Source organism: Oryx dammah, unplaced genomic scaffold (assembly GCF_014754425.2).
Source record: "Oryx dammah isolate SB20612 unplaced genomic scaffold, SCBI_Odam_1.1 HiC_scaffold_9, whole genome shotgun sequence".
Taxonomy (NCBI): domain Eukaryota; kingdom Metazoa; phylum Chordata; class Mammalia; order Artiodactyla; family Bovidae; genus Oryx; species Oryx dammah.
This window is the reverse complement of record NW_024070193.1, coordinates 50,223,468-50,236,929: the sequence shown is the minus strand read 5'-3', so window position 1 is coordinate 50,236,929 and position 13,462 is coordinate 50,223,468.

Here is a 13,462-nt window from a genome sequence, read left to right as displayed (position 1 = left end):
TTAATTGAATTATAATTAATTATTTTTATATAATCAATCATATAATATATAATAATAGTATTATATAGAATTATTATGTTATAATATAATTTATATAATATATTGTTATATTGTGTTATAATGTAAATATTATAACATAATTTATATAATTATTGATATTTCTACAATTATATTTATATTAATATAAATATTAACTATATTTGGTAAATTTAAATATATTATAAATATATATTTTATAAATATGATAATATATTCATACAAGTATACTACATTTACATAAGAAATTTATTCAAGGATACATGGAACAAATTAGCAGTTACTATGGAGGGGAGGGAGGGAGCAGAGCACATACTTTTCACGTGATTTGTTTCATATAATTGAGTTTTTACCAGGAGTGTGTTGTGTCTGGGACAAGAAGACATGGTGGACACTATAGTTACTCCTGATGCACACAGAACCCACCTGCACTCTTGCTTAAGCCATTGCAACACCCACAACTGTGCATTAGGAACGCCATCCCATTTGAGCACTTGGAGTTTCCCAGAAGCAGACCCTGAACCAAGGATTTAGGAGCAAATGCTTTATTAAGAAAGTGCTTCCAGGAGAACTTAGCAAGTCAGTAGGAGAATTAAGAGAGGAAAAGAAATCCAAGCAATGGATGATCTCAGGCCAGCACCAAGTCTCAGCTTGATCCAACAGGGAGCTCTGGAGTGTAAGTCAGACCTCAGAGTGCCTTGCATGGAGACAGAAGAACTTGGAGTTTGTCCTCCCACTAGTCATTGGTAGGCTCTACGAGTCTCCTGTTGTCTGGGAGTTGGGAGCATATAAAACTCCTGGACACTTCCAACTATATGTACCAGTAAGGAGACCCCAGTGTGCCAGAGCAGTCCTCTGTCCTCTGAAAGATGAAGGTATAACTGTTTACAGCTAAGCATTGAGAAGCTGGGGATGTGTGCACAGAGAGGATAAAAGGGATCTGAAAGGAACTGGTCATGGCTCCACCCACACATCCACACTCAGCAGATTGTAGCTTCCTTGCAGTCAACAGATATTTATTGACAATCTACAATTGTCCTGCCTATTGGTCATTTGAAAAACATCTAGTCCAAAAAGAGGTATGCTGTAAGTGTAAAATAAACACTGATTCTGAAGATTCAGTAAGAAAGAAAGGGAATGCACAGGTCACTAATAATCTTTTTCTATTGATTACATGTTGAAATAATAATATTAAATATATATTATAGACTAAATAAAATACATTGTTGAAGTAAGTTTACCTATTTCCCTGTACTTTTTTAATATGGTTCCCTGAATATTTTAAATTATGTACATGGCTCATATTAAGTTTCTGTAATCAGCACTTGTCTAGAATATGTCTAATACTGTGCTAACTGTTGGGATACTGCATGATTAAGAGAGACTTGGCCTCTGCCTTCACGATGCCTACAGTGCAGTGGTCGTAACAGACAGTAATAAGATGATACCATTTGCTTTAAATATGATGGTGGAAATAGCAGAGTAGACAACTGCGAGGAACTGACATAAGTGAGACTCATCAGGAAAGATGTCTCTCAATAAATGTCTTTTAGACTCAAAGACTGGGACAGGAAGTGCTATGAAAATATCTTGAAGGGAATGCGAGGCAGGAGTTGAAATATTTTAAGGATGTTCCAGTCCAGAGGAACATCATCAGGCGGTAGGAAAAAGCATCTATGAATTGCTTAGCTGTTTGATTACATTAGTGTAAGTGGTCTTAAGAAAAACCACTAAAGTGGTAGAAATAGCATAAACTCTAACTCAGGTAAGATAGTTTTTTGGGACACTAGTCCACCTTCTTGATCTGCTGGCTTTCTGAATCAAGTCACTATTCCTTGCCCCCAACAACTCGTCTCTCAGTTTATTAGCCTGTTGTGCAGCAAGCAATACGAGCTTGGACTCAGTAACATAATCTATACCCAACAAACATTTGCTGAGTCGAAGCCCATTGATAGTTACTGTAACTGTAAATGGACTCCATCCCTGTGATCCGTGATTTCATAAGAGGCTGAGGGAGAATGCAGCATGACCCAGTGTGGCAAATACACTAACAGAGATGTCTCTAGAACACTGGAGAAGAAAGTACAGCACAGTGACTTTCTCTGAACAAGGAGAATCCAAGAAGTCTTCAAGGAGAAGGTGATGTTTGACCTGGACCATGAAGGAAGAGTAAAGCTTTTATAAATACAAGGCAAAGAAAAGCATTCCTAGCAGAGGGACTATTACAGGAAAAGGCACAGGAGGGTGAAATTGTCCAGGAGTCAGAGTGTGAAACTTATTAAAGCGTGGTAAGGAGGTGTGTGTGTCTATAGCCTTAGAGAAAGAGAAGGTGGCTTTGGACCAAAATACTGTGAGAAAGAGTTTGGAATTTATTCTTGATTTCTTTTTCCTTTTTCTTCACAAACTACACGTGCAAGTTTTCGTGCATGGTCTCCAGTTCTGTTTGAAAAAGAGCAAATAAGAAATAGCCAATCTTTATTTCTTAACTTTTCTGATCACAGGCTTCATTCATTCTCCACAGTTTACACACTTTGTATTGTCTTTGTTCTCTCTGAGTTTCATTAGGATGATTATTGATTTATGAGCAGTCTTAATGTGGCTTTTTCAGGCATCCTGAATCACTCTGACAGCAGCTCTGTAAATAGATCAATTTCTTTCTGTAAAATTTAAAGTTTCATATCCTAACAAACCATTATTTTGGCTAAACTCAAATTCTTCATACTCGGCAAAGTATCACTAAATTAGTCTCTGAACAGCTGAGGTAATATTACTCTTCTTAGGTCAAGTGGAAATAATCAGCATTTGGACTTCACTAAAGGTCATTTGTTTACCAAGGTAGCTGTCCTGCCCAGTAAACAATGGTATGCATTTATTCAGTAACCTTGGGTAACTGTGTTATCACCTGAATTTAAGAGGGAAAGAGCAAGAGTCCTGATTATCATCCCCATAAGTCACCCCTACTTGGCCTTTAAGAAACGTCCTGTGAGCAGTTCTTTACATATATAAAAGGTGAGCACTCTTTCAGAGGGAAGAGGAATTTCTTGGTCCTTCTTGCATTTCCTTCTCCTTGCCATGACCACATACCACTAGCAAACACATACTTTTCCAGTCTTTTCATTTCTTATGAAAAAAAGAGGCTGGCTGTGTGTATGCTCAGTTGCTTACCTGTGTGCCTGCAGGTCTCTTAAGTTGTGTCCAACTCTTTACGGCCCCGTGGACTGTAGCCTGCCGGGCTCCTCTGCCCATGGAATTTTCCAGGCAAGAATACTGGAGTGGGTTGACATTTCCCATTCCAGCAGATCTTTTGGACCCAAGGATCAAACCCAAGTCTTTTGCATCTCCTGTACTGGCAAGCAAATTCTTTATCACTAGTGCCACCTGGTAAAGAGTTTGATTTGGTGGAAACGAATGAGATTACAGCCAAGATATATTGATTCTTAAGTCTTTGCACCTCTACCTAACTAGCTTTAATGGCATTAGGCCAAAGATCAGTTAGAATTCTGAAAATTTTCTCTTCTTTATAAAACAAAGAGCAACCTGTCCTACTTTAGAAGTCATTGCAAAGGATTGTGTAATGCATATAATAGTTACTTGTATATCATGCAGATATCTTTATTTTTATAAAGATAAGATTTTGTCACCACTCATTTTCACCTTGAAATTCTAAAAGGGTCAGAAAACTCAATTATGCAGTTATCACCACTCTAAAACTTCCATCAATTACAGTTGTCTATGTGTTCAAAGAATATGGAGCTACTGTGTTCCTGTGAATCCTGTCTGTGGCCCCTAAAAGGATAGGCAGGTAAAAATCCAAGGGACTCTCCAAGGTCAAAGCATTCTCTCTCCAGTCTTAGACATGTGGTAAGTGATGCTCAATCTCATTGCTGCTGCTAAGTCACTTCAGTCGTGTCCGACTCTGTGCGACCCCATAGACGGCAGCCTACCAGGCTCCCCCATCCCTGGGATTCTCCAGGCAAGAACACTGGAGTGGGTTGCCATTTCCTTCTCCAATGCATGAAAGTGAAAAGTGAAAGTGAAGTCGCTCAGTCGTGTCCGACCCTCCGCGACCCCATGGACTGCAGCCTTCCAGGCTCCTCCGTCCATGGGATTTTCCAGGCAAGAGTACTGGAGTGGGGTGCCACTGCCTTCTCCAGCTCAATCTCATTAGTTACCAGATAAATGCAAAGTAAAGGAATATTTGCATATTCAATAGATTATAACCTCCTTGAGCTTCAACCATGTCTGCTTCTCTCTTGGGAGTCAGGCTACTCAGAGCTCCGTGAAGAGTTTCACAGAGTCAATAACAGACTTGCATATGAGGAATCCTTGGGTTGCCCAGTGATGGCAGTAACTGTGGCAAAATCTCTGATTCTTGGGTTTGTATTAGGAAGCTCAGCTGCTTGCACATGTTAATGTAAACCACATTCTGAACTAGTTTTATCAGCTGAGAAAAAATAATTGTGTTATTTTGCTCTCTACTTGAGTCCTTTCTGTTTATTAATGAGTCATTTATGTGGTTCCTCTCAAACCCCAAATCTAAGCAATGGATTATGAATCTTAAAAAATAGGGAATAGCAAAGGAACAATAAGGCCTTAAGACTTTTTGTGGAGTTGGCCTTGTGGGTTTCTGATCTTGATGACTTGTGACAGCTTACATTGTATGTGGCTGGATTTCATCTAACAGAGTCTAGATTGGAGCTGTAAGTTACCCTGAGCGAGTGTTGGCCTTGGTTAGTCACTGCAGCTTATGATTGCTTTATCCTGGGAAGAGAAGCTGAGACAGGGCACAAGGAAAACACAATCTACTCAGGTCTTCAGCAAATACCTGCCCCTGCCCGGAAGCTTTGACAGAGGAGGTGGGCCAGGCCAGGATCTTTAAGGTGCAGCTGCTGCTGCAGCTTGACCTCTAACCAGAGAGTCCCAGCTTCACCTGGTTTCAAAGGGGAGTTGGAGGCGGAATTAAATTATTTTAGTATTATGAGGCTGACTCTGGTGCTTTCAAGTTGCTAGACACTATGGATTTAGGACTACAAAAAGAGTTTGTGTGTGGCTTGTCCATGGGTCCAAAGAAACTGCCTATAGCACATATGCAGCGTGACTTTGGACTTGCTTTTTACCTTAGTTCTAATGTTGTCTATAGATTTCAGATACTCAAATGGAGACCTCACCCATAGAAAAATGGTCAGTTTTATTTAAAAAACATTTTTTTTAAATGAGAGTCCTTATTTTAGAAATAATATGCCATCTTTTAGGGATAAGAAAAATATTTTTAGGAAGTTATTACAGACTAGTAGATTCTAAATAATATTATAAGCCTGTGTGAAACACTAAGATTAATCAAGAAATTAAGCAATAATAAACATTTAAAAAGTGACATTCATCTTGTGACAAAATAAGGAAAGATAGATTGATTAAGCTAGAAGAAAAAAAGAGGTATTCTTTAAATAAAGGTTACAATGTTATAACTTTCCATGGTAACTCAGACCTTACAGAGTCTGCTTGCAATGCGGGAGACCCGGGTTCGAGCCCTGGGTTGGGAAGATCCTCTGGAGAAGGAAATGGCAACCCACTCCAGTATTCTTGCCTGGACAATCCCATGGACGGAGGAGCCTGGCAGGCAACAGTCCATGGGGTCACAAAGAGTCGGACACGATTGAGTGACTTCACTTTCTTTCACAATGTTATAATCTAGGCAGATATCATGGAGGAAATTAGACATTAAAGGGAAGTTTCCTAGGTGGCGCACTGGTAAAGAACCTACCTGCCAATGCAGCAGACTCGAGAGACTCAGGTTTGATCCTTGGGTCAGGATGATCCCCTGAAGTAGGATCGACCTGGCAATGACAGCCTGCTCCAATACTCTTACCTGGAGAATTCCATGGACAAAGGAGCCTGGTGGACTGCAATCCATGGGGTCACAAAGAGTCGGACACGACTGAGCAGCTGAGCACAGCACACATACACACAGATACTAAAGGACACGGTGGAAATAAGAGAGAAAAGAAAATATGCCTAGGTATAGCTACTCTTAAAGAGGGAATCAGAAGAAATCTGAGTTGTCTTAACTGTGAAGACATTTCAAACGGTGACCAGAGCCCAGAGGAATGTCATGGAGGAGAGAGACCAAAGCAGATTGAAGTGTCTCCACCAGGGAGAATCAGGATCCAACATCCTAAGGAAACATGGCCTGAAAAGGCTGCTGATGGAAGGACCTTGGGGACTGTGGGACCTCACATTAAAGGTGGGGGCAGCTCTACCAGGTAGTTACGGAAAATCTGTGCAGACTTGAGAGAATAAGCCCCAAATCCCAAACACGTTACAAGGAAACCTTTAAGGTGGCACAGCCATTGTAGGTGGAATGCAAGAATTGTCTCTGTCCCCAGTATAGTCATCTCCACAAATGCCTTCCCAAACCAGACAGATGCAATCTTTGGGCCCCCAAAGGCATTTTTGCTACTCTGGGATTAAACCGGAAATGAAACAATACTCTAGATCTGTCAAATCTTGCTTTTATTTTAACCAAAACATATTTCTAGCTTCACAGAAGAGAAATAGCTACTTCTCAGAAAAATAATGCCAAATTTTTAGACAGTAAAAGCTCACTTGTCCTTAAAAGATTATAAATAATAAAAGTTCTATAACTGAGAGTCTGTGGTCATAAAACCAGCAAAATGCACCCTCTTTATGAGGCATCAGAGGATTCAGAGAAATTGGCATTGATCTGTTCAGACAAACAGACTTGATTTGGGCCTTGATGAAACAAAAGGTAAAATAAGCATGTTTATGGAATAAAAGCACTGGTAATAGCAAAATTTTCCACAAGATGTGAGTCTGAACAGAAGATTTGCCATTTTCTCTCAATTTTTAATACAGTTTTTTTTTTTTTTAATTTGCCCTGCCACACGGTTTGCAGGATCTTGGTGCCCTTGGCAGTGAACGTTTGGAGTCCTAACCTCTGGACCAACTTCCCTCACATTTTTAGTTTAAAGGAAACTCAGTTCATCTGCATAGTACAGGAGAAGTAGATGGGTCCCCTTCTTTCCACCTTCACCCTCCCATTCTGCATTTCCCTTACAGGTATTCTGAGGAATGTTCTTTGGATAAACCTGCAAAGCCATTCATTCATTCTTTCACTCAATAATCAAAAATTGATGTTAATTTGAATATTACTCAATTATCAGACATTTATTGAGGGACCAGGATGCAGAACAAATATTGTTCACTAGAACATGGTTACAGCACTTCCCAAAAGAGTAAAATTCATATTGTATGAAATGGTATAAAACTGACAGTGAAGTATAAGAGATGAAATCTGATTCAAAGATGATAATCACCCATCCCATCAAGTGATTCAAGTGATCAAACTAGGAGCTGTTTTGATTATACCCTAATATATCTTCAGATTTTTTTCATCTCAACTTTCTGAACTAAAAGCCTTTCAAAAAGGTGAAGTATTTACATTTTCCTCCTATGCCTAGATTTGGCATAGTAATCTATAGAGAGAAACATTTTTAGTAAATTCTGATTATTTCGCTGTGCAGTTTGGGGTGATTTTTTTTTTATTGTCAATTTGAACATTTTGCCTCTGATATCTAGCCTCTAGGTAGACTTACAGATTTTTATTACACAGAAGAAAGATAGAATACAGGGAAACATTGGGAAATAAAGACAATAAACATCCTTGAAAGTGAAAGAAAGTGAAAGTGAAAGTCACTCAGTTGTGTCCGACTCTTTGTGACCCCATGAACTATACAGTCCATAGAATTCTCCAGCCCAAAATACTGGAGTGGGTACTCTTTCCCTTCTCCAAGGGATCATCCCAACCAGGGATCAAACCCAAGTCTCCTGCATTGTGGGCAGATTCTTTACCAGCTGAGTCACAAGGGAAGCCCAAGAATACTGGAGTAGGTAGCCTATCCCTTCTCCAATGGATCTGGCCAACCCAGGAATCAAACCAGGGTCTCCTGTATTGCAGGTGGATTCTTTACCAACTGAGCTATCAGGGAAGCCCAAACATCCTTGGAATATCTATTTGCCTATAGTTTTTTTTTTTTTTTTTTTCTGATTTGAGTAGCAAATCATGCTGGGTATATAGAATGCCAACTTCTTTAATTTTTCAGTTTTAAACAAACAGTCATTGAGTCTCTGATGTATATCCAGCCCTGTACCATTACATGAAGAGAATAAATGACTCTTCTTTTCAAGAAGGGGCTTCCCAGATGGCTCAGTGATAAAGAATCTACCTGCCAATGCAGGAGACATGGGTTCAATCCCTGAATTGGGAAGATCCCCTGGAGAAGGAAATGGCAACCTGCTACAGTATTCTTGCCTGGAGAATTCCACGGACAGAGGAGCCTGGTGGGCTACAGTCCATAAGGTCCCAAAGAATCAGATACAACTTAGTGACTAAACAACAATAACCCTCCAGGAAGGTAGTGGAAAAAGTATGTTCTAAAATCAGGCAGAGCAGGTATTACACTGTCTCTCAGTAACTATGATTTTCAGAAGCCCTTTATGGAAACCAGTCATGGACTTTGGGATCAGGAAAAACTTGAGTTCAAATTCCAGATTTTCCACTTACTGTCTGTATGATTTTGAATAAGTACTTAATGTCTCTGAGCACCAGTTTTCTCAGCTTTAAATAAGGATGAAGAAGTTGTGAGGATGAAATACAGTAAAAAACCTGTAACATGTTTATGGCTCAGTCCCTAGGTCATGTAAAATATTCAGTAAGTGCTATGCTCATTCCCTGTCTGCCTGTGCCTTTGCTTCCAACTTTATCTCTGGAGTCAAAAAGGATAATTGGGAGAAAAAGAAGCAAACTCAGTCAAAAATCTGAGATGATTCCTGGCATGTATCACTTGTTTGGAAGGATAGAATGTTTGCTGTGAGTAAAAACCACAGCTGTAGACTGAGGACTTAGCAATGGAAATCTCTGGTTGTAATTGTTGGTCAGTAACAGGATGTTATCAACACCATAAACTCAATGACTTGAGAAAGCCAAAGGATGGTAAATTTTCTGCTTTCTGCGAAATGACACGTAGCACTTGCTGTAGCAAGAGCTGAAGGTTAGTTTCAATCAGATCAACATTTTCACCATCTGTTCATGGAAAGATAAAACCCTTCTTCCTGCATAATAGATCAACAAGGATTTAAAGAAAAGGGGATTGCCTCAATTGCAACATCAAATGGCTGTGTTTATGTGAGCAAAAATTGCACACAGGAAACAAATAAAAAGAGATCAGTCAGTAAAACAGAGCAATATAAACTTTGAAATGTCTTTCTGAATCTCTCAGAAGCATTCATTTGTTTTTCATGGAAGAGTGTAAAGCAACAGTGAAAAACATACTTAATTGAGTCCCAGATAGTTCGAGTCAATTTTATTATTTCAAGCCTCCAGCCTACAAAGTGCTATTTTTATCCCTTCCAGTATTCAAAATCCTTCCAGATCTTAGTGAGTTTTGTACTGCACACATATGATTTTTGTGTAATATTTTATATATGTTTAAGCAATCAATGTATATTTAGAAACAGTAAAGATGCCTCTGTCCTCCTGTCTTCCCTGAAACCGATGAAAGAGGACAATAAAAAGCAAAAAAGCTAGAATGCAGCCACACTGATGAACTTTTCTATGAAGAAAGGCTTCATAACGCCATAAATATTGAGTCTGGGAAGCAGAAACTGAGAGGAGGATGCCACAACTAGATTTGGCAAAGGAAGCAGGAGCTTCACCAAACCTCCCCAGGGAAAGATTCTACCTGCTACTGAAGACTGATAAGGCAGAAAGATGAACCAGCAATACACGGCAGATGCCAGACATTGTTATGTGAAGCAATAAAGGAGAGAAGGAGGGGATAAGAAAAAAATGTGGGTGTCAAACAGCTGTACAAGTGCTGTAGAGAAATAAACAATATGTGAAAATGAAAGTGTTAGTCACTCAGTCGTGTCTAACTCATTGCTACCCAATAGACCAAAGCCCACTAGGCTCCTCTAACCATTGGATTTCCTACACAAGAAGATTGGAGTGGGTTGCCATTCCCTTCTCCAGGGGATCTTCCCAACCCAGGGATCAAATCCAGGTTTCCTGCATTGCAGGCAGATGCTTTACCTAAGGCACCAGGGCTACTCAGAATTACTTGTAGCACCAAGAAGTCTTTCTCTGAGCTTAAGGCAAAAGAATGACAGAGGATGAGATGGCTGCAGGTATCACCAACACAATGGACACATTTGATCAAACTTCAGAAGAGAGTGAAGGACAGGGAAGCCTGGTGTACCCCAGTCCACTGGGTGGCAAAGAGTTGGACATAATTTAGTGACTGGACAGCAACAAAGGCAAACAAATTACTTATATCAAAAACAATAAGTTATGCCATGAGACTTAATGGATAAACACATCTTTATAAAATTATTTAAAAAATAGACACAGCCTCTATGAAATAAGACCTCAAAGAGGAAATACAAGGGTTCAAATTGGAGATAATAAAGCAAAAGAATAAGAGGAGGCTTTGATAGCAGGGGCAGCCCAAATAACTCTCAAAATTCCCCAGATGTCTTCAGAAAAAAAAACAGAAGAAACAACTGGAAAGCAAAAAGACAAAGCTCAGATAATCCAAGCAAATCTAAAACCTATTAGAACTAATAAGTGAATTTAGCAAAATCATTGGGTACAAGATCAGTGTAGCAAACCAATTTTATTTCCAAGTGATGAATTAGAAAATAAAATTTGGTGAGTAATATAATTCAACATATTTCAAAACATATCAGATACCTAGACATCAGTCTAACAGATTTGTAGGATCACTACACTGAAAGCTACAAAACATTTTCAAGAGGACCTAACACGTAAATAAACAGGGCTACACAAACTTATGGATATGAAGATTCATGTTGCAGAGACTTAAATTACCTTTTCTGTTGCTGCTGCTAAGTTGCTTCAGTCATGCCCAACCCTTTGCTACCCTATGGACTGTAGCCTGCCAGGCTCTTCTCTCCATGGGATTCTCCAGGCAAGAATATTGGAGTGGGTTGACATGCCCTGCTCCAGGGGATCTTCCTGACCCTGATTGAAGCCGCGTCTCTTATGTCTCCTGTGTTGGCAGTCAGGTTCTTTACCGCTAGTGCCACCAACAGCTTTAAATTGATCTAAAGACTAAGAAGTTCCAGTCAAAATCTAAGCATGTTTTTTTCAGTTGACAAGCTAATTCTAATAATTAGATGAAAATCCAAAGAACTAAAAGTGTATATGACAGTCTTGAGGGTGAAATTCTAAGAGTGAGTTAAAGAACTTACACTACCACACATCAGGACTTACTATTAAGCTCCAGTAATTGAGGATCTTCCCTGGTGACTCAGATGGTAAAGAAACTGCCTGCCATACAGGAGCCCCAGTTGCGATCCCTGGATGGGGAAGATACTTGGAAAAGGGTAAGGCAACCCACTCCAGTATTTCCGCCTGGAGAATCCCATGGACAGAGGAGCCTGGAGGACTGCAGTCCACAGGGTTGCAAAGAGTTGGACACAACTGAGCAACTAACATTTTCATTTTGCAATAATTGAGATAGTGTGGTATGGAAGCAAGACATACAAAAAGGCAAATAGAACAGAATATTCTAGAAACAGACAAATATATGAATATTTGATTTAAGTAAAAGAAGTTCTTTCAGAACAGTGAAAGGTAGTCATCTCAATAAATTAATGCTATGTCAATTACACATTCATATAGAAAAATGAATTTTGATGCCTAACTTAAACAAAAATCAGTACTAGAGCTATTTAATCTACATATGAAAAGTAAAATAATAATGGTTTTAGAAGAAAACTATGATAGTTTATTCATGACTTTGGAATAGAAAAGTTTTTTTGAACAGGAAACAGAGAGCACTTACCAAAAAGTAAAAAATTAATAGATTAGATTAAAATAAGAACTTTTGTCCATAAAATTGTTTTATTAAGATATTGGAAGGGCATCCCAAAGAATGGGAGAAGATATCTAGAATAGATATATAAAAAAGGCTCATATATATGCTGCAAATTTTATTTTTAAAATTTTTTAAAGTAATTATTTTAATTGGAGGCTAATTACTTTACAGTATTGTGGTGGTTTTTGCCATACATTGACATGAACCAGCCATGGGTATACATATGTCACCGTCCCAAACCCCCCTTCCACCTCCCATCCCTCTGGGTTGTCCCGGTGCACTGGCTTTGAGTACCCTGTTTCATTCATCGAACTTGGAATGGGCATCTATTTCACATGTGGTAATATACATGTTTCAATGCTGTTGTCTCAAATCATTCCACCCTCACCTTCTCCCACAGAGTCCACAAGTCTGTTCTTTACATCTGTGTCTCTTTTGCTGTCTTGCATATAAAGTCATCATTACCATCTTTTTAAATTCCATATATATGTGTTAAAATATGCATATCTATGCATATATTGCATATTAGTGTTTTTCTTTCTGACTTACTTCACTCTGAATAATAGGCTCCAGTTTCATCCACCTCATTAGAACTGGCTCAAATGTGTTCTTTTAATAGCTGAGTAATATTCCATTGTGTATATGTACCACAACTTTCTTATCCATTCATCTGCTGATGGACATCTACGCTTCCATGTCCTGGCTATTGTAAACAGTGTTACAATGAACATTGAGGTACATGTGTCTCTTTCAGTTCTGGTTTCTTCAATGTTTATGCCCAGCAGTAGGATTGCTGGGTCGTATGGCAGTTCTATTTCCAGTTTTTCAAGAAATCTCCACACTGTTCTCCATAGTGGCTGTACTAATTTGCATTCTCACCAACAGTATAAGAGGGTTCCCTTTTCTCCACATCCTCTCCAGCATTTATTGTTTGTAGACTTTTTGATAGCAGCCATCCTGACCGGCGTCAGATGATACCTCATTGTGGTTTTGATTTATGCTGCAAGTTTTAAAAGATATAAGGTCCACAATCTTTATAGCCCAACTTTATAAACTTTCTTTATAGTCCAACTCTCACATCTATACATGACTACTAGAAAAACCTTGACTAGACCTTTGTTGGCAAAGTAATCTCTGCTTTTTAATATGCTGTCTAGGTTGGTCATAACTTTCCTTCCAAGGAGCAAGCATCTTTTAATTTCATGGCTGCAATCACCATCTGCAGTGATTTTGGAGCCCGAAAAAATAAAGTCAGCCACTGTTTCCACTGTTTCTCCATCTATTTCCCATGAAGTGATGGGACCGGATACCATGATCTTTGTTTTCTGAATGTTGAGCTTTAAGCCAACTTTTTCTCTCTCCTCTTTCACTTTCATCAAGAGGCTCTTTAGTTCTTCTTCACTTTCTGCCATAAGGGTGGTGTCATCTGCAAATCTGAGGTTATTGAGATTTCTCCTGGCAATCTTGATTCCCGCTTGTGCTTCATCCAGCCCAGCGTTTCTCATGAT